The 22,757-nt window shown below is 41.3% G+C and overlaps 2 protein-coding genes across 4 annotated transcripts in view; one reads left to right on the forward strand and one right to left on the reverse strand.

The window, feature by feature from the left end:
* Nucleotides 1-22,201, reverse strand: part of LOC143736236 (semaphorin-3D) — an 80,146-nt gene extending 57,945 nt beyond the window's left edge. The window contains exons 1-2 of one of the 3 annotated variants that reach the window (XM_077226954.1): nt 21,513-22,201; nt 20,982-21,014 (exon numbers count right to left, since the gene is read on the reverse strand). The gene's annotated coding sequence lies outside the window, so the exon portion shown is untranslated. Of the gene's footprint in view, nt 1-20,981 lie in introns of all 3 variants that reach the window. The other 2 variants (XM_077226951.1, XM_077226953.1) reach the window with 2 other exon arrangements.
* rpl32 (ribosomal protein L32) overlaps nt 1-22,757 on the forward strand; it is a 251,962-nt gene that overhangs the window by 192,697 nt on the left and 36,508 nt on the right. The window lies entirely within an intron of this gene.

A 22,757-nucleotide genomic window follows, 5' to 3' on the forward strand; every position in this document is an offset into this window, starting at 1 on the left:
TTTGTACTATTTACTATTCATTTACATGATTTTTTTTAACTAAATGTGCCTGTCCCACACTTTTGAGTCCTTACCGCAAAAATGAAAAAAAAATTTTATTATGAAATTTTATCGAACACAAACAAGTCTAGTTTCTATGGAAACAGAAATTATCACTTGAGCACATTGCTGACAGACTGGACCACTACACTACCTCACACACAAGATACCAAAAAACATCAATAAACATCATCTTTTCTGCTCTATTCTGCGTCCTTACCATTCAGCTTAATAATTGTGTATTTTGAACTACATTTTAAAAATAAATGTATATTACTGTTGAATTTATTTATATTAAGATGCTAAGAGTCAAAACTAACGTGGTAGGCCTTGCTAGCTGCCAATTAGCTAATTAGCTAAAAATGTCATTTCCGCAACATGTCTTTACCGCGGCAAATTTAGGTGTTGCGGTAAAGACCTTGTGTTGCGGTAGAGACAAATTCAAGGTTTACTGTATATTAAATATTTACTGTATACAAATATTCAGTATATTATTAGTACTGAAGTATATATTAGTATATATATATTAGTATATCTATAAACATGCCATTTTTTAACAAGGTAGTTTAACATTGTGTCCTTACCGACACGAGATGTCATTACCGCAGCACAGCTCTTTTTTCATTTTTTTTCACATTTTCATTTGCAAAAAAATATTTTTACAATTAAGCTGAGATGATTCCCTATTTTGTATATTATTTTTTTATATTAGCATTTACAAAACTGCATCAAATTTGAAAAAGCTATTTAAATATATTACATTTTTAATAGAAATTACTAAAGAAAAATGTATAAAATGAACATTATTGTAACATTGCGGTAAGGACACTTTTTAAGAAGATGAAAGTGTAAAAATAAAACATGTTCCAGATTAAAATCTTAACGACTACATTCTATTTTGTGTACATTTTTATATATGTAATACAGACTGCGATGGTTAAAATTGAAATTCAAAGAGGGTGATTTTTTGAAAATTGGGATAGTCAAAAGTGCCCGTAGTTGCAGAAACACCATATTGCACTTATCAATTACTTAAAGTCTGTAGTTTTATATTTTATTGTTGCAGTTTCAATTACATCATGCGCAATGCTTAGTATAGGATGAGTTCTTCCATTTATAATAAAATAATACATCATATATCGTCGTTTACCTTTTTCAAGATCAAATTAAAGGGTGTGATGTTGTTGTTCATCTCTGTGATTCACCAACAATATCTATGGCGAACAAACTGGAAAAATACTTCTGGAACCAAGGAAAAGGTGGGCGTTCACGGTTTCACTCTATTAAAGCTCATCTCTATATTGGGAGTTTTACAACAAAGGAGTTGTTAAAGGCAGCATGTTAACATTACGTCTAGACTCGTTATGCTTTGTTTTTTGTTTAGTCTGAGATGAGAGAATGCCAGACAACACCTGCTGGACTTAAAACCAAAGACACAAACAAAACACACTCATCCCTACTTTGGATCCACAACAAAGGCTGTTGTGTAATGATGGATGAGTGTGTGTAAATAACATGCTTAGAACAAAAACACAAACACCAGGGAGAAATCAAAGTGTTTTTCTTACAAGTCAGTACTGAAGGAGGTTTGTGTAAATAAAAATGTGTTTCACATCTCATTTAAAGTCAATATTACCCATCATTAAAGGCAAACTGAGTAAAAACTATTTCTTCCAGTAAACTTTAAAAGAATGTTTAAGTTATTACAGGCTATGTCTTAATCAGAAGATACATTTTGAGCTACTTTCTTAAGAGGCCTCTTAATAATAAAATATATTACTTTTATTTAGATTAAGAGTTAGCGCTTTTTTATTCTTTTTGGACCTGAATTATTTCCTGGGATTTACACACCTGGGTAGGGTTGCACCAGCCGTTCGTAAGTTCTTGGAACGTAAATTGGAACGTAAAGTCCACTAGAGGCTTAGTAACTACTAGCTAGTTTGTAACTAACTCTGTACTATATTCCGTTGCACCATTTGTTCGTAAGATAGAACGTAGCTAGTAGGTCATAAGCTCTCCGTAAAGTAATGCGTAGTCGCATAATATGACGATAAGCCTCGATGAACCAATAGCAGCCTTCAAATACGTGAGCAGAAGTTGTGTTGAATTGCCGTGAATTTCAGTTTATCCTTCATTCTAACTTCTTTTGCCTCACGTTACTAACGGTAAAAATAACTTTCCATTAAATATGATACTTGATCATGAATAACATAAGTGCTTTTATATGTAAATAACATTCAGAAACTGTAGGATCAATAAATAAATATTGCTACAAAAAACACAAGATATTACGTTTATCGATTATGACTGATATTTGACATGCACAACATCTACCGATGCTGTTTAGGACGGGTTGGTGTTAAAGAGCCGCTAACAAAGTTATCTTTTCACATAATGTTCTCTCTCTTAAAATGTAAGCGAGTGTAAATGTCAGCATTATCATGTATGTCTAAAGAATTGAAGTCTGTCAGGTAAAAGAAGAGCTTATTGATGCAGTTTAGTCTGTCTTATATTTTATTCCAACCGTTACTCCTGATCAGAGGCGGCCATAAATATTTAGTTGGAACGTAGAGTTACGTTTAAACTAAGTTTAATGCTGCAACGTAAAAATATTTAGTAGTTCGTAAGTTGTAACTTAGTGCCCATTTCCGTCAAAACTAGGCTAAGCTGTAACTTACACACAGCTGGTGCAACCGGTCCCTGATCTTTTGATCAAATGTTTGGCGCGTAGCTCACATAGTTGATTTCAACAGTTAATTTTTGGGGGCCCAATTTTTGAGTGATTCGTTGTTTTGAGTTGGATCTTTGCAATCCATCAGTTGACTCAGTTCATCAAACTGGTTTGAATGATTTCTTCATGAATCAGATTAATCCGTCTCTTGAGTTTTTAACTTGTCTGTTTCTCGCAAACATTTTATGGTGATTTTTGTCATTTTCGCAGCTTTACAACTACATTTCTCATTCATTGTAACTACATGGTAAAGAGTGGCCATCAAAATGTTAAAATCTCTCAAAAGAAGAGAGAAAAATCATATGGGTTTGGGTTGCGGGGGTAAAATTACTGTTCCCTTTCGTTGTCACTCCGAGTTACGTCGGATGACGACGAATGGGGTTTCGCTTAGAAAGCCTATCAACTTCGAGTATTACAAAACGAGCCAATGGCAAAGAAATGCCATGGGTCTGCGGAATTTGCATGGCGTAACTCCGCCCCACCTCGTGGGTATAAAAGGAGGAAGCCGGCAGCAAGCAGATATGTTTTCGCTTCGGAGCCAAGTGTATTCTTCTCTCCACAAGCCATCTCTGAATTGTCAGCTTTACAAACGAGTACCTCGAGTGTTGGTGTGACGGCGATCTACGGCGAGAGCGTGCTTCCTGCTGATCTGTTGCAGTGGTCTGCCAGTCGGTGCGTTTCTCCCCGGGTGCTTCAACACTTGAGTTTTCTCTCACTAAAAGAGCTTACACGTGGCACGTCTTTTTAAAGACGGCTCGCCCGTGCATTTCTGGTTGCAGCGGACTGGTATCGGACTCTGATGGGCACGAGCGCTGTCTAGTGTGTTTGGGCTTTGATCATGCTTGAACAGCGCTCGTGGGTGACTCATGTTCTCGCTGGGAACGTGATCATCGCGTCATATATAGGTCGAGACTCGGTGAACTCGCAAGAGTGAGAGTCCCCTCATCCACCCCCCGATCTTCGGCTGGTGGCCAGGGTGACCTGAGGGTTACGGTCTGGATCTAGGCGCCGACTATGTGTCCGTGACCCCAGCCCCCCTCTTCAATGACGGTGCCCGCTAGTGAACTGCTGATTCCCGCGAGTCTACCCTCTGGTGGCCCGCGTGTTTCAGTTGAAGCTACAGAGGAAGATGCCATGTCTGTTGCAGCATCACTAGGTGGGTTTGAGTCTTCTGGAAGTGAGGGCTCGTCACAGCTGCCACCTTCCGGTGTGCATACGGCTGTGCCTGAGTCTGATCCGGAGATGACGGCCATGCTTTCCTGGGACGATGGGTTTTGGGTAAGGCCGCCGACCCTCGTCCACGGCAAACCCCAATACCTCTCTTCCCGGACGTGCATGATGAGATCTCGAAGTCCAAGAAGACCCCCTTGTCTTCTCGGGACCGCTCGCTGATCTCATCCGCCTTTCCTCCCCTCGATGGGGCCGCTGCCCATGGGTACACTGGGGTTCCCCCGGCTGAACGCTCTGTTGCGATGCTATGTGTCCTCAGAGTGCTTCTTCTCGGCGCAATCCTAAGCACCCGCCCGTGGCCTGTAGTTTTTCGTCTACGCTTGTGGCGAGATCCTATAGCGCCACGGGACTGGCAGCCGCCTCACTGCATGCCATGGTCATTCTGCTGGTCCACCTGACCCAGATGCTCATGGACCTGCACGAGGGCGGGACTGACCCAGGGCTCTTCACTGAGCTGCGCGCCGCCACTGACCTTGCTCTCTGAGCGACGAAAGTGGCCGTACGCTCCCTGGGTCAGGTGATGCTCACCAGTCTGTGGCTGAACCTGTCTGATGTGCTGGATGTCGCGCGGACCCGTCTGTCCGACATTCCCATATCCCAGGTCGGCCTCTTCGGCGGTGCGGTTGAGGGCTTCCCAACAGCTCTCAGCCGCCCATGAGCAGAGTGAGGTTGATTCTGTCCCGACGGCCCCGCCGTCCGCTCAGATCCCTCGTCTGCCCACCGCCGAAGGCGCCCTCCCGCGGCTCCCACCCCGCCCGTTCACGGGCCGGCTCTGGGGGCCGCGGGCGGACGCCACAGCCCTCTCCAGCGCCGCCCCCCGCTACACGCCGGGTTAAGCGGCGCTCGTGAGACGGGCACCTCGGCGATGGAGCAGACTGAGGTTGATTCTGTCCCGACGGCCCCGCCGTCCGCTCAGATCCCTCGGTCTGCCCACTGCCGAGGGCGCCCCCCCGCGGCTCCCACCCCGCCCGTTCACCCGGGTCGGCTCTGGAGGCCGCGGTTGGACGCCACAGTCCTCTCCAGCCCCGCACCCCGCTACACGCCGGGTTAAGCGGCGCTCTTGAGTTGGGCTCCTTAGAGATGGGACTCAGTTCTTTCCAGGAGTTGGTAGCAGGACCACTCCTTTCCCCGGGGAGGGCCGGGGAAGAATCCTTATTCTCCAAAGAGCTGATTCTCCCGTCTCTGAGCACAGAGTTCTCGGACGTCACAGAGCGCCGCCCACAAGCCGTGCTCTCCTCGTCCCCCTCTGTCCCAGAGGTGGTTGACATGGCGTGCCGTCCACGGACCGCTTCGCCGCTGTCCCCCTCTGTCGCCAGACCCCTGGCAGAGCAGGCCCCCGCGGGACGACCAGCCTGGTCCTCCCCTGGCCCCCTCTGCCAGGGCGCGGTTGCTAACTGTGCCCCCTCTCCGGGCCGCTATGCCGTCCACATCTGGGCCAGTTACTCCGCTTCGCTGCCCCTCCGGGGGGACGCCTGTGGCTCGCATGATCCCGCTGGTTCAGTTCCTGGGAGCCTGGCTAGAGCTTCCCCGTCTGTCCCACTGGATCGTGCGTACCGTCAGGCTCGGCTATGCGATTCAGTTCGCACGGTCTCCTCCCCGCTTCAGGGGAGTCCGCTCCACTTTGGTCGGTGGCAATGCCCCTATCATGAGAGCAGAGATTGCCACCCTGCTGGCGAAGGGTGCAATCGAGACTGTCCCTCCAGCCGAGATGAGGTCCGGCTTCTACAGCCCCTACTTCATTGTCCCCAAGAAAACCGGTGGGTTACGGCCAATCCTGGACTTGCGCGTGCTGAACCGCTCCCTTCACAGGATGCCGTTCAAGATGCTCACCGCCAAACGCGTTTTCGAATGCATACGGCCCCAGGATTGGTTTGCAGCGATCGACCTGAAGGACGCCTACTTTCATGTCTCCATTCTTCCTCGACACAGACCGTTCCTCCGGTTTGCTTTCGAGGGGCAGGCATACCAGTACGCGGTTCTCCCTTTCGGGCTAGCCCTGTCTCCTCGCATCTTCACGAAGGTCGTCGAGGCGGCCCTTGTTCCCCTTCGAGAACAAGGGGTTCGCATCCTGAGTTATATCGACGACTGGCTGATCCTAGCTCACTCTCGAGATCAGGTTTGCGAACACAGGGACCTAGTGCTTCGGCACCTAGCCCGTCTGGGCCTTCGGGTCAACTGGGAGAAGAGCAAACTTTGCCCCGTGCAGAGGATCTCTTTTCTCGGTATGGACATCGACTCGGTCGCCATGTCCGCGCAGCTTACGAGCGAGCGCGCGCAGTCACTGCTGACTTGCCTAAGACAATTCGAGGGCAAGAGTGCGGTTCCACTGAAACTTTTTCAGAGGCTCCTGGGGCATATGGCATCTGCAGCCGCGGTCACGCCGCTCGGATTGCTTCATATGAGACCGCTTCAGCTTTGGCTTCGCGACCGAGTCCCGAGGTGGGCATGGCAACACGGCACGTTCCGAGTACCAGTTACTCCGACCTGCCGTCAGTTCTTCACCCCGTGGGCGAACCTCGGTTTTCTCAGGGCCGGTGTCCCCCTGGCACGAGCTTCCCGGCATGTTGTTGTCTCAACAGATGCCTCCACCACGGGCTGGGGCGCCATGTGCAATGGACATGCTGCTGCGGGCTCCTGGACAGGACCCCAGCGGCTGTGGCATGTCAATTGCCTCGAGTTGTTGGCAGTACGCCTTGCCCTGCACCGCTTCCGGGCGTTGCTCAGGGGTCAACACGTACTAGTCCGTTCAGACAATACCGCCACTGTGGCGTACATCACCATCAAGGTGGTCTACGCTCCCGCCGTATGTCACAACTCGCTCGCCACCTCCTCCTATGGAGTCAGAAGCATCTGAGGTCGCTTCGAGCCATCTTCATTCCCGGAGCGCTGAACTGTGCAGCCGACGAGCTCTCACGGCTTCAGCCCCTCCCTGGAGAATGGCGACTCCATCCCCAGTCGGTTCAGCTGATTTGGGACCAGTTCGGGGACGCGCAGATAGATCTGTTTGCCTCTCACGACTCGACCCATTGCGCCCAGTTCTATTCCCTGACCGAGGGCACGCTCGGCACGGATGCTCTGGCGCACAGCTGGCCGCAGGGCCGCAAGTATGCGTTTCCCCCAGTGAGCCTTCTTGCGCACACTTTGCGCAAGGTCAGGGAGGACGAGGAGCAGGTCATTCTGGTTGCCCCTTACTGGCCCAACCGGACCTGGTTCCCCGAACTAGTACTCCTCGCGACAGCACCTCCCTGGCCGATCCCTCTGAGGAAGAACCTTCTTTCTCAGGGACGGGGCACCCTATGGCACCCTCGTCCCGATCTTTGGAACCTCCACGTGTGGCTCCTGGATGGGACGAGGCAGGTTTGAGTACCCTACCACCAGCGGTGGTGGCTACCATCACTTCCGCTGGAGCGCCGTCCACGAGACACGTCTATGCGTTGAAGTGGAACCTCTTCGTCAACTGGTGCTCTTCTCACCGAGAAGACCCCCGGAGATGCTCGATCAGTGTTTTGCTTTCCTTCCTTCAACAGGGGCTGGAGCGAAGGCTGTCTCCCTCCACCCTGAAGGTCTATGTTGCCGCCATTGCCGCACATCATGACCTCATCGAAGGTAAGTCGGTGGGGAAGCACGACCTGATCATCAGGTTCCTGAGAGGAGCGAGGAGACTGAATCCTCCTCGTCCTCCTCTCGTTCCCTCTTGGGACCTCTCAGTGGTTCTAACTGCCCTGAAGAGTGCTCCCTTTGAGCCCCTGCAATCAGTCGAGCTTAAGTTCCTGTCTATGAAGACAGCGCTCCTGGTTGCACTGGCCTCCATCAAGAGGGTTGGGGACCTGCACGCATTCTCCGTTGACGAAGCGTGCCTGGAATTTGGGCCGGCTTACTCTCACGTGATCCTGAGACCCCGGCCTGGATATGTGCCCAAGGTTCCTACCACTCCCTTTCGGGACCAGGTGGTGAACCTGCAAGCGCTGCCCTCGGAGGAGGCAGACCCAGCCTTGACACTGCTCTGTCCAGTACGCGCTCTCCGCGCCTATGTAGACAGAACGCAGTGTTTCAGGACCTCAGACCAGCTCTTTGTCTGTTATGGTGGGAAGCTGAAGGGAAAGGCTCTCTCCAAGCAAAGGTTGTCTCACTGGATAGTGGACACCATTGCTTTGGCTTACCAGCAGCAAAGTCGACCGTGCCCCCTTGGTGTGACTGCCCACTCCACCCGGAGTGTGGCGTCCTCTTGGGCTCTAGCACATGGCGCCTCGCTAACAGACATCTGCAGAGCTGCAGGCTGGGCGACACCTAACACATTCGCCAGATTCTATAATCTCCGAGTGGAGCCTGTGTCCTCTCGTGTACTCGCTTCAACCAGCTAGTACCGGACCCGCTCAGGTGTCTTCGCTTGCTCGCCATTCCACTCCACGGACTGGATACGTGCGATATTTTCCTCAGGTGAGCTTCTCCGAAAGCCCTGAGCTCCTCCAGCACTCCTGACGTCGGCGCCAGTGTCTATTGCCTGTGCGTCGGCTAGGTGCCTCCCGTGTGCATGGTCCCTCCTCTTAGCGACCCCCACATGTGTATTTCCACTGTAAGCCTCTCTGAGCGTGTGTCTTTCCCTTGGCAAGCCACCTTGCCACCCCTGGGGTTGAAATATTCCACCTGCGGCTGGACACCCCAGTGTTTTCCATATGCTTCCTTCGGGTCATATGTGTATTCTCTAAGTCCCCCCCCTCCGGGCTGGCATTAATTGCATACTTCCCCTAAGCTTGGGATATGCTTCCCAGTGTACCTTGGTATTCCTGTGTTATATGGAGTCCTTTGTCCAGGCTGACAGGGATCTCGATTTACGCAGGGCACTGGAAGACAGCTGAGAAGGTGGCGTGATTAGACTGGTAACCCCATTCGTCGTCATCCGACGTAACTCGGAGTGACAACGAAAGGGAACGTCTACGGTTACGTATGTAACCCTCGTTCCCTGAGTAGGGAACGGAGACGTTACGTCTGCCTGCCACTTTCCGCTGTACCGCGGGGATCGCCTGAGCTCAGTCTTGGCTCCTCAGCGAAGAAACATATCTGCTTGCTGCCGGCTTCCTCCTTTTATACCCACGAGGTGGGGCGGAGTTACGCCATGCAAATTCCGCAGACCCATGGCATTTCTTTGCCATTGGCTCGTTTTGTAATACTCGAAGTTGATAGGCTTTCTAAGCGAAACCCCATTCGTCGTCATCCGACGTAACGTCTCCGTTCCCTACTCAGGGAACGAGGGTTACATACGTAACCGTAGACGTTTTCTCTAATGTAGGCAGACTTTATATTGTCATTAATGTCATTAATCATTCAAAGTCCTTTTTAATCATCTCATCAATTTTTCATTATTAACAATTATCTTGTGCGGCGCTCCTCATTTGTCTGACCACACTGACAATGTCAACAAACTCCTGCTCAGATGATACAGACTTATCGTGTGTTTTCCTCCCCGGTGGTCCGAGTGACCTCATTCCAGGCACTGGAAGTCACACCAGCCATAAAACAGGCTGTCACGGTTCCCTGTGGAGCAACCTCAAGTACTGACGCTCGGACTGCTCTCAGACTGACAGTGGAGCCAGTTTGTTTAAAATGGCATGCTTATTTTGTCTTTTGCCTCTTCCCTTTGCTTGAGGCTTTTGTATTCTGTATTTGGAACGCATTATCGTTACGCTGAGAGGAGAAAGAATACTTTTCCCTTTGAGTATTTTTTCTTAGATGGGGTTGTGTTTGCAGAACAGTCCTAATATAAAACATAGCTTCATTTATACACTAGTGGAAAACATCTGCCACTTTTTCTATATTGGCCTTTCTGCACCACTTGCGTCATCAAAAACAATTGCAAAAATAAAGACGGTTTATAGTTTTTTATTACTATTATTGGTATTATTGTTTTTTATTAACTAATGATTAAGCTTATAGAATAATTAAAATGAATATTTAGTATAATTGATGTTGATTATTTTGTTTATTTTCAGACATGTCTGAAAGAGACTCGATTCCAGTCCACGAGTCTCTTTTATTTAGATTTGGTTTTTGATTAATATTAATTAATTAGAATATTTCAAATTAATAATCATTAATTAATAGTTAAATTGTTAATCTTTTGTTGATGTGTCTGAAAGACATGGTTCAATGGGTCTCTTTTATTAAGTTTTATTAATTTATATAAATTACTAATTAAGCTTATAGAGTAGTAAGGATTAATAATGATTAATTAATATGAAGTAAAATTATTATTAATTATCTTGTTGGTGTGTCCAAAAGAGACAGTTCAGTTAGCTTAATTAATCAATAAAACTAAAATTTTTTGATTAATTAATATTATTATATTAATAATGATGAATTAATATGAAGTAAAATTATTATTAGCTAATATTAAATTATTATTATTATTATTATTATTGTTAGCTTAACCTACCTGAAGTCTCTGCATTGCATAGAATAGAATAGAATAGAATAGAATAGAATAGAATAGAATGGAATGGAATAGAATAGAATAGAATAGAATAGAATAGAATAGAATAGAATAGAATAGAATAGAATAGAATAGAATAAAGAAATATTCCACAGATTAAAAAAAAAAAAAAAAAACAGTGCATATAATCTAAAAAAAAAGTGTCTGCAGATTCTGTCTGGCCATGATTATAAGCTTTTCCAGTGGAATTAAGCAAAGTATTTCCAGAGAGACTCTTTTGTACATTACCATGTTCCCAAGGCATTTGAGGGGACTTGAATTTACAGCAGCGATAGATTAAAATTAGAGGGGTTGTTTTGGACTCTGTTTTGCCTCACATGACAGAACCTGAGAGGACATTAATTAAAGCCAATTACAGATAGCTTCGAATTCCCTCTGCTAAGCCTTTGAGAGCAGTTTGCAGGTCCTGGAGATGAAACAGAACGGGTCGAGCATCATAATAAAACAAAAGAGTGCATCTCTAACATGTGGCCCTCGACAGGAGTTAGCCAAGCGATAACTTTAGAAGATGATTTACACAAATACACCTAATCCAAAACAGATCGTGAGCGGGATACTAAATTACGAGGGCAGCTTTTATTCTTTAAACTTAAACTATTAGATCCTCATACCTTTGAATTCATCAACCACATCACAGTTACGAAAGAAACGAGGCTTGTAGGACGCTACAAAAAAAAAGAAGCTAAATCACGAATGATAGCAACTCCCATGATTTTTTTTTTTTTTATCTCTGCAGAAGCGCAGTCCTCTATAATCTTCACTTGATTTATCTTTGGCTCTTTAGCCTTGAAGAATTCCAGTGCCGTTCAGTTGAAAGGATGAGAAAACAGAGTGAGAGCCCGATCCCGGGAGGTAGGGATCCCCGCGGAGCTCTCTGACATGCCGGGACCTCAAGGGTCATCCAGCCAGAGGGGGTGCTAGTATCCCTGCTCCGGGTGGAGCGCTATATGATGGCCTGGAACGCAGGGTTTAGACAGGCATGTCATGATGGGGATAATCAGATATATGTGTCCAACACACCTTAAGTCTATGAGGTCTAGTAAAATTTTGTATCATGATATCAGGGTCTAAAGGTTAAGTGTGGGATTCCTGCAGCACGAGTACTGTAATCTGAGCAACTAGAGGCAGTAAAACACCAGCAACTTTTACTCCTTTTCACACCAATTATGATAACAAGATTATCCATTACTAAAGACTTATTTTCATGTGGTGTGACCTCAAAACAACTTTACCATAGTGCATGATTTGTAAACTAATACATTTTGACCTTTGCATCACATAACCGGCTCCATATATATGGCTTTTCTGCTGTAGTAAACTTAGTACAGCATTGCACTTGAGTCGCAGGGCGTTCAGGTACGAGTCTCGTGAAACACCAATCACGATGAAAAGCCTGTAGAAACGAGCTAAACTGGCATGTGTAACGGACGTAGGCCAGTCAGAGCTGTGCATGTAAACCTCACTCCCCTCAAGAGGTGAGCTAGCGACTGCGATCTTTAGCGCCCTTGTTAGTGCCCGCCTCCGACGCCAGAGACCCGGGTTTGAATTCCGCTTGGAGCGGCTACATTTGGTGCCGTGACCCGGATAGAGATGAGGTAAAAAGGTACGAGTGTAATGGTACTTTTCCACTGCGTGGTATGACTCAGCTTGTTTTACTTTGACTCGGTTTTCTTTTCCACTCCAGTGTAGCACCACTGGGTGGGATTATAGACTGCGCCGTTATTATAGTTGCGCTGCCACCTCGTCTACTGACCACGATACAGCCACTTCTCTTTTCAAATTACGTGCAACGTTTGTTTAAAGCAGGTCGTTTAAAAAAAGTTTTGCGAACAAATGATACTGCGATGGCTGTTGCTTACTATTTAAATCTAGCGGGTTTGGTGTCTTGTTTGGCAAATCCAATGATGCTGTTAGTGACGATTCTCTCTGACCAATCAGTGATCTGCAGTTACGGTCTTTAGCGGCCTTGTTATCGTGCTCATCTCCCATGCTGAAGACTCCGGTTCGAATCCCACCCAGAACGGGTCAAAAGGACCGGTTATACATGGTTGCTTCAGAGAATGCATTTTTATGTCACGTTTGCTTTTGTTAACACTATAGGTTAGATTTAGTGTATGGTACATCATTTTCAAATTCCACTTGGAGCATTTGGGTTTCAGCTCCACTAATTTTTTCACTTACGAATTCCTGCGATACATACGAAAACGAAACAATAAAACATCAGATTTGCATCCATCTGTGTAGGATAAAACCAAACACTTTGAAAGTGTTGTGAAACTTGTAAGAGGCAACATAATAATTGCATTACTTTTTTTCCCCCACTGAGCTGGTTTGTGTTTGGTGGAACTTGTCATTATTTTTGCAATTCAGGTGGTTACCACTATAGTGGAGCAAAAAAATAACACTCTTTCTTTCATTCACCAAAACACAAAAGATATTTTGAAGACCGTTTCAACTGTTTTTGTCCATAAAATGAAAGTCAATGGGGTCCTAAGTCTTAAGTGCGAAACTAGTCTAGATTGTGCTTGATTTTTACATTTTCTAAAGAAAATGTCTTGTCTGTGTAAAAGTGAACACAATGATGCTACATGTGAGATGTTATCAGAGTGTTGCAATACGGTGGCTAAAGTGTTCTGGTAGATGTTACATTGATTAGCTCCCTTTTAATAGCATTATACTGCCAGTGTGAATACATTGCTACACAGGAGCTTTCTTGAGTCTTTTTGTGTGTGACTAAAACTATAAAACAACACATGCAAACAAATGTAGTTATTGTTCCCTATTCTGAACTTTTACTGTGGAGCTCCACACACTCAGTTCCAATTCTGGATGAATAAACAGCAGCAAATTACAATGAAATCGCTCAGAAACAATGAAAGATAAATAAATACATGAATCATGATCAACACATTGCAAATCGCAGTTGGTATTACAATGATAACCATGCTTGTTTTGGGCTCTGTAAGCCATAACACAGCAGAATTTAGCTTGGCTGAAGAGTTTAGTTAGGCTGAATGATGACGAAGTTACTATTATTTGTCGAGAACAGCTGGTTGGGTGTTTACACTGAGCTTCCCCTCGCCCTGAACCACACGGAGCCACTTCCAGACTCATTATGACCTTCCTGGGGTTGGCGCCAGACAGCAGGTTAGAACAGATGCATTCTGGGAAGGAAGTACCGTGTTTGCCAGAGCATTGTTATTGTTGAGCTGATAGAGAGAAGGGCCAATTAATTAAGATAATAGAGAGGCACTACAATGGGTTATTGAGTCATTAACTCAGGATGTTGTTTGCTGTCCCGCCAACACACACACATTCAGAGCGATTCTTCTACGGACACCTGAGTGCAATCACGACTGATCTGCATCTCTGCCAAAACTTCCCCAGATCCAGCAGGTTCAATGAAGTACTCAAAAATGCCTAAACACCTCAGAGTTACAATGTACACTATCTATCTATCTATCTATCTATCTATCTATCTATCTATCTATCTATCTATCTATCTATCTATCCATCCATCCATCCATCCATCCATCCATCCATCCATCCATCCATCCATCCATCCATCCATCCATCCATCCATCCATCCATCCATCTGTCCGTCCGTCTGCCCATATCTCTCTCTCTCTCTCTCTCTCTCTCTCTCTCTCTCTCTCTCTCTCTCTCTGTTACGTGTGGGTTTTGCTGTGTCTTGTATATCACGTGATTCCATGTTTGTCATGTGACCCTGCCATATGTCTTGTCTTTTGTTGTTGTTGCTCAGTGTCCACAGGTGTTCCTCGTCCATGTTTATTAGTCTCCTTAGGTGTTTCTTATTAACCACGCCCCCTTGTTATCTTGTTTAGCTTGTTTGTCTGTGTATTTAAACCCCTGTGTTTCAGTTGTTGGCTGTCGGTTGTTGTTTTATGTTACTCCTGTCCTGTTCTGAGTTCCCTGGATTTCCTGTTATTGTATTTGTTTAATTAAATGTGCTTGCAATTGGATTCACTCTCCGTTTCATTCCTGACTGGATGTAACACTCTCTCTCTCTTTCTCTCTCTCTCTCTCTCTCTCTCTCTATATATATATATATATATATATATATATATATACTGTATATATCTGTCTTTCCTTCCATCCATCCATCCATCCATCCATCCATCCATCCATCCATCCATCCATCCATCTAGTATCTATCTATCTATCTATCTGTCTGTCTGTCTGTCTGTCTGTCTGTCTGTCTGTCTGTCTGTCTGTTTATTTATTTATTTATTTATTTATTAAATCTTTCAATTTCGAGATAACAAAAGGCGTGTTTTTACATATTAACAAGTAGTTTCAACTGCAACAAACGAACATGAGGCAAATCTTAATCAACGCTGGTATCTGATTCGTCTTTTCCATACGGATGAGAGCAAATGAGCTTTTTCTATGGGAAAAGGATTTCTTTTAGATGACCAAGTTATTTTCCCACCCCATATATTTCCACTTTTTTCCCCACAGAATTATTCACAGTGGTTCTACTGTACGCTTTATTAATCCATGAGTGAATAATAGTGGCATTGGGCACTTTCTTGTTGGGTGGTCTGTGTCCTCTACTATTTCCATAACTTTTTTCTTACATTGCATACTACATTTCATTGTAAAAGGACAAATAATGAATCAGCCAAAAGTTTGACCTTGTCTATCCATTTTATATTAAATGTAAGTCATAAATAAAACAAAGTACAGTAAAGTAAAAAAAAAAAGTAGTGTAATTTCAAAGGGTTAAATAAGTTTACATTTTACAGTTTTTCTCAGTCGCTTTGGTGCATTTCTCACATCACTATTTACATTTGCACAACAGTTAATTCAACCTCCACAACATTTAGTCATTTGTGCACATCATGCTAGCAGTTTCTCATTCCTTCCAACAAGCTGCAAATGCTTTTGGACATGCATCAATAGCTTTCATACAACTCTCTGCTGTTTTATAACATTATCATTTGCTTAGGCATGTCAGTCAAAATTAACTATATTTGTGAATGATGAATAGTCATTCCATATAAAACTAATAGTCCTCATTTCATTGCTTGAGTCATCACATACAAAAAATGTTGAACTAGTTGTCAAAATCTGTCAAGCAAATTTTACACATTTTTTTTATCTTTTTTCCCCCTGAAAATGTCTCCTAAATTTTTTCTTTTGCACAATGCTGTGAACAAATTAGAATTGCAAAGAGCATATGGAGTAAAAATGTGACACGTACATATTCAGTGTCTTGTACTCAGTTACCTCACTAAATACAGTAATGTCTAACTTTACTGTAGTTTTCAAATGGCTGTGCAAATATTATATAGTGCTGTCTTGAGCATTTTCAGGTAGTGTCACCAAAATCTGACTTCTTTGCATTGGAAAACATTTACAGAGTAAACTGTCATAGTGAAAACATGACAAAGCCATTTGACTATCTTGTTCATAAACAATGGTGTCAAGACTTTTCATCTTGATGACACTGACACTTTTATTGACGTGAATACTTGCTTTTGAGGAATGAGCTATTCATTTTGAGCAAGTGACACGCTTTTGCAGGATATCAACTAGGTTTTGCAGTTTGTACTAATTGTTTTGAGAACTGCATTAACTGTTGTGCAAACATAAATATTGATGTGAGAAATTCAGCAAAGCGACTGAGAAAAACTGTAATCTGGGCTCTCGTCCCCTTGGTTAACTATGATTATTAAAATCCGTATAAAAAGAATCAACTTTGGCTTTATATTCAAAAGGACTATCAGCAACATGGCGGTAAATCACAAATGCATGTCTGGATGAAAGATCTTGAAAATAAATTGATATATAAGAACCGGCAGATTGCCAAAGGAAGAGTTTAAGAAAGAAAGACATTAACCAGATACAGATGCTCAGATAATCCGGAACAGATCTGAAGTATATATCAGTCTAAGATTGGGACATTCCCAAGAAACTGTAGATATGCATAGCAAGTACAAAGGACATTGATAGATCAGATTTTCTAGAGCCAAAAAGTGAAATGATTCATCACAAGGGATAAAAAGGTGAATAACTTCTCCCTAAACTCTATGAAATGTCATCTGATATCCTTAACACAAACTTCAACTGGTCAGATGAATATCACACAAACCAGAATCCCCAAACGCTTTGATTCCTTTACAGTTTTTTTCTTTTTTGCCAAGTAAACCACAAACCACAGTGGAAGAATTTTTCTATCAAAAAAACCACAACTCCTCTGGGCACGAGATCTGAACGTTTTACCAACCCAAAAACCTCAATCATGAAACCAATTATAGGCATTATTAACTTCCTAAAACATAAATTAAGAATTAAAAAAATAATTAAAGGAATATTTCAGGTCAAACAGAAGCTCTCTTATTGAATTAATAACAATATAATAATAATATTATCATAATACAAATATTTTATTAGAAAAATAATTGCACTCAATTTATTCAAAAAAGAAGAAAAAAGAAAACTGAAATTAAAAATCATTAAAATATTATTTTAATTAAAACATTAATCAATTTGAAAATTAAAAACATTAATCAATTTGTAAAACTAAAACAAAATTATTTTGTTAAATAATGTTATAAATATAAAGTTATTATTAATAAAATCGTTTTAAATGTGTATAAGACATTTTGTTATTTAAAGCTGCAGTCCGAAACTTTTTGGGGTTAAAAATTATCCAAAATAAATGTTTGAGCAAGTATATAACCAGCCAGTGTTCAAAACTATCTGCTTGCCTTAGCTCGATTCAAAACGGTAGGTTTGTAATAATGTTTTTAACTCCAGTGGTACTGGTGGATTTACACGGTAAATTCGAGCATGTCTTTGCGTCATTACGTCACATCTACACATAAAGAAGAGTCTCGGCTAGTAGCTATATTGTGTGTGAGGATGTTGGAGGTGGAGATTTATAGCCTTTTCTCACAGCACTTGATATAATTAAATTATCAATTTGATGGCGGATCCAGAAAGGTTCAAACGACAATCACCAGTGACAACGGTGAAAAAGAGGGACTGCAACCGGCCCATGGGAAAACAAGGATAAATATCTGAAGGGCATTAAATGTAGTCACGCAATGCGCATGTCAGAGTTCCCACACCTTGGTTAACTTCAAATTCAAGGACCTTTCAAGGACTTTCCAGGTCCAATACCCTCAAACTCAAGGACTTAATGTGGGGACACATTTGCTGTGTCCAACAACAAGCGCTGAGGTACCATGAGGTAGTTTTGTGAGTGTGTGAATGTCATGGCAACGTTCAACAAAAAGTACCTCACACGGGAAACACTTAACGTAACGCGTAAATGTGCGTAACTAACGTAAATCAAGCAAGCTAGTATGCATAGGCCACGAAGTGTTGGCGAAATAACACATTTGCGTACCGGAGGGAATAATGTGGATTTTTTATCCAGAAAACTTCTTGCACAAAATAAATTCAAGCACTTTCAAGGACCTGTATCTATGTATGTTTATTTTCAAAAACTTTCCAGGGCCTTGAATTTTTTTCCCCAGATTCACAAACTTTCAAGGATTTTAAGGATCTGTGGGAACCCAGTGATGTTGTTAACATTAACAATTTAAGAACAAAGTATCATTTGTACGGTTTGACGTCATATGATAAGCGCTCGATAGATTTAAAGCAGCACTATGCAGTTTTTCTAGCTTAACTGAACAGCTTAGGAGTTATTGGAATGGTTATAGGACTGTTTTCGTGTTGAATGGTGGTCGTTGAATGGTGGTCGTCTCTCTACATGATACACTTTATTGGTGTCATCTGGCATTTAGGCTCTGGTAAGCCTAACGCGGTAGGCTACTTTATTATTATAAAGTGCAGAGGCTGTGAGTGCAGATACGCTCTGCGTGAGTTGTATTTACGACAGTAACGTTAAATACAAATACTCTACAGCGACTCTAGGGATCGCTGTTTGGCGAAAAACAGAAATCCTGCATAGTGCCGCTTTAATCAGCGCGATTTACTGCAATGCTTTTTTTCCATTAGTTGGTCAGAACAAAAGTGGATGTTACTTGTTCAGAGCATTTTCTGGTGAAAGTTCTTATGTTGGTCATACTTCCAAAAAGTAGAATCTGTGACTCTGAATGACAGGATCTACACCGGCACGGTGACTGACAGCCGCACATTCTCCTCAAAACACTAATACACTAATAATTACACTAATAATACACTAATACACTAATAATCTCCTCAAAACACTAATACACTAATAATTACACTAATAATACACCAATACACTAATAATCTCCTCAAAACACTAATACACTGATAATTCCGCGAACAACTGCAATTGCAGATTTCGAACAGAGATGGCGACAAAGAGGAAAAACTACGGACTGCAGCTTTAAATAAAAAAAAATATTGTTAATTAAACTAAAACCATTGAAAAACAACTGAAAATATTTGAACATTTACATAAAATTTTGTAAAAACATTACAAAAAATATTTAAATAAAAATAAATGTATTAATAAAATAATTTAAAATAATAAATAAATTCAATCAATTTGTAAAAAAAGAAAGGTTAGGTATATCAAAATTATTTCTATAAAATAAAAAATAAAATACTTTTAAACATTACTTGTACTTGTAAACATTAAAATATGTATCGTTAGTTAAATTAAAATAATCTCAAAAATCTATTAATATAATTCAAATTATTTTTGAGTAAAATAAATAAATAAATGTCTACATATAGCTAGTTAAATTATATATATATATATATTTTTTATATATATATAATTGAAACCTTATTTAATATAATACATCATTTCAGTTTCAGTTTCAGTTTGTAAAAAAAAAAAAAGGTTAGTTACTTTTAATGAAAGTTTATGGCTTTGGGACAAGCGGATGAGTTGAAGTGGAAAGTGTCCAGCATTAAGTGTCCTTCAATACTGTTTATAAAGCATTGCAAGATTATGTCACATTTTTGAATGCTAAAAAATACAAAATAATGTGTAAAATATAGCAATAATAAAGAAAGTGTAGGTTTATTTTGACCGGTAAATCAAAGCACAGCTAGAGGCAAAGTAACTTTGAGTGTGCTGAAAGTAACTTCAAGTGTACTGACTGAACAATCATAATGTACGAGAGCAGTCACAGGGAGCTGAGCTATTGTTACCAGCAGAACAAAGCTCACTCCAGATAAAACAACAATAGCTGTGTCCCGTGAGGCAGCAGTGCTGGCCAGCACAGATAAGGGTCTCGCAGTCACCGCCTGGCTTTCCTCACGTGAGGACTCAGATCACAGTCAATCTGTCAGCTTCTCCTCTCCCTTTCAAGTGCTCAGAGTGGGTGTGAAACAGAAACCCTCTCTGACAAGACCTTACAGCCACTATCACAACAGATCCCTAATGAAATCCATCCGTCTTCAAATCAAAGGGAATCTGAGAGAGGATCTGGCGACTTCAAAAAACTTGTATATGTTTTATACGGTCACTTGCTGACCTGATGGTCTTATGGGAATTCACAGCTTTCTGGAATACTTGATTCTGATTGGTCATCCATGGATTGCTCTGGGGGTTTTTTCTCCTCGCAATAAAAATATTTAAATTAAGATTTTTTTATTTTATTATTTATGAAAATATAAAGTTTTATATTCAAAACACATATAAAATGCTACTAAATACATACCCATGTCAATAAATGTTTTTGATAAAATAAATCACAATGATTCGAGATCATTTTTAGAATATTCCTACACTGTTATGACAACATATGTTTTTAAATTGCTTTAACTCATCAAAATAAGTTAAGCAGTTTTCATTTTTTTAAGTCAGTTTAATGTAACCTAAGTTGAAATGACTTAAACATCCAAGTTGATTGTACTTAAAAACTTAAGGCACCAACTTTTTTTTTTTTTACAGTACAAGGAAATATACAGCATGTACAAGGACGGAAACAAACAAAGAGTAGGACAATATACACACCATGCAGCAAACAGGAAAAGGAAAGAATCAGGGGACAATGAACATCACTGACGTCCAAACATTTAAATTCATTCAATGCACATCCTGTCCTGTCCAGTGAAGTTGTGTGAGGCTACACTGTAAATACTGTAAATGCTGAAGGTATTTGATATCAGACTGAATTGTTTTGAGGTATTAAATGATTAAGCCTCAAGCTCTGATGTTTGATCAACTCAGACACAGCAATAACAGGTTGACACTTCTTTTTTTCAGTGTTATGAAATTATTTTAAATTTCTTTTACAATGATACAATAGTTTTCATCGCTGTAAAAAAGTATCAATAAGTTATGACAACATATGTGTTTTTACATTGCTTTAACTCGTCAAAATAAGTTAAGCAATTTTCAACTTTGTTTTTTACAAGTTATACAAGATTTAACTCATTTTTCTGAAGTCAGTTTAATGTCATTTAAGTTGAAATGACTTAAGCATCCAAGTTGGTTGTATTTAAAAAATGTACGGCAGCAACTATTTTTACAGTGTATAAATGAAAATTCTGTCATAATTTACTCACCCTCTAGTTGTTCCAAGTATGTAGGAATTTCTGCTGAACACAAAAGAAGATATTTTGAAGAATTTCTGGTGAGTAAATAATGACAGAATTTTATTTTTTGGGTGCACTGTCCCTTTAAATAGCCCGTTTCAATTAATCATGATGTTGATCTTCAGTCCAGACTTCAGTTTGGGGTCTCAGAAACTCTCAGGTAAAACATAAATACAATGTAACCTATAAACATACAAACCAGACTTTAAAACCATACCCTCTGTAAAATCCCCATTATTTCTTATATTATGTCAACAAACAAATAAAATATAAAACTTAAAAGCCTTCGCTTAAAAAAAGTGCCAAATGTACCCCGGTACTGCCAAAGTAGTAAAACATGGTATTATTTGAAGAATTCCAAAAAAGTATGTAAATAATATTACTATGGTAAATTGGTAATTCATCAAAGTATCATGGTATTATCACCTTACACCATCACTATACTGTACCGTGGTTATTTAAAGTTGGCGAAATAGGCAAAAACAACATTTAAAAACCTACCAAGTGTTATTTCTCCTCGTTCTTGACGCTTTTATTCCACTTTCTGCTGTAATGTCAGTGATGTGAGTCTTGTGAAGATGCTCGCGCGTGCTGTCCGCACCTCCTTCACTATAAACAAACGGGCAGCGGCGCGCGCCCGGAGCGCACGAGACACGCCTCCTCCTGCAGCAGCGCGCGATCCTCTCCAAACCTGTCATATCCGTCCAGCGTGCTAATCACACGCTCCATGAGTGTTACTTAATGCAGGTGTGTATAGTGTATCCGTCAACAACAGGTCAGTGCAACTTCCCAAGGACAGTAGAGTCTCCGTTTGATGGGCACATTCGGTGTCCTACTAAAAGCCACTAATGTAACAATATATGAAAGCACCGGGGCTAGTTGTCACATATCCCAGTAGTCTATAAAATGTAAGTTTAAAAGCTCGATAAGTGTGTTCTCTAACAGAGGTTTACATTGAGACAACTCAAAAAAAAAAAAAAAAAAAAGTTTCACATACAAGGTTGACGCCTAGTCCCAGGCTAAAATGCATGTTTGAGCTGTTTTAACTGAAATTAGCTTACACTTACAGATCTTAAAATATGTCATTGTTTTGTCTCACGATGCACACCAGTAATGTTTTTTTTCCAAGGCACGTTTATAAAAGCTACTTAAATGTCCTTGAACTAAGGCCTAATCCTGGTTTAATCTAAGCATTAGCCCTATCTGTAAAACCAGCCCTAAGCCTCTTTAAAAAAAAAAGAAAAAAAAAAGTGTATAGTAAAATTCCATCAAATTGAATTGAATAATCTTTACATATTATGATTTAAGAAATTAAAAAAAAAAAAAAAAAAAGCTTAATAAAATATTTTCGGAATTAATGGAATATTAATTCAATATTAGCTCAAATATTAACGGAACAAGGGAAATTGACCATTTAGTTTGTGATTCGCATTCATAAATACATTTTTTTTAAATAAATTAAAAATGTAAATTTATGAATACGAATCACATAAATGGTCCATTCCCTTGTTCCATTAAGATTTATACAAAATATTTTATTAAGCTCTATTTTTCTCTCATTTAAAATTCTTATAATATGAATAATAAGTAGGATTCAATTTAATTGGATGGAATTTTACTACACAATTGACATTCGTAAATCTTAAAGTTTTAATACTTTTTTATTATTATTTTAGTTTAGTTTAGTATGCATGAACGCATAATTGGAACTGTATATTCTTCCTGGGAAATTTATAACAAATTTTC

The sequence above is a fragment of the Siphateles boraxobius genome, unplaced genomic scaffold (assembly GCF_051911475.1).
Source record: "Siphateles boraxobius isolate OS27281-9 unplaced genomic scaffold, OSU_SipBor_1 13, whole genome shotgun sequence".
NCBI classification, from domain to species: Eukaryota; Metazoa; Chordata; class Actinopteri; order Cypriniformes; family Leuciscidae; genus Siphateles; species Siphateles boraxobius.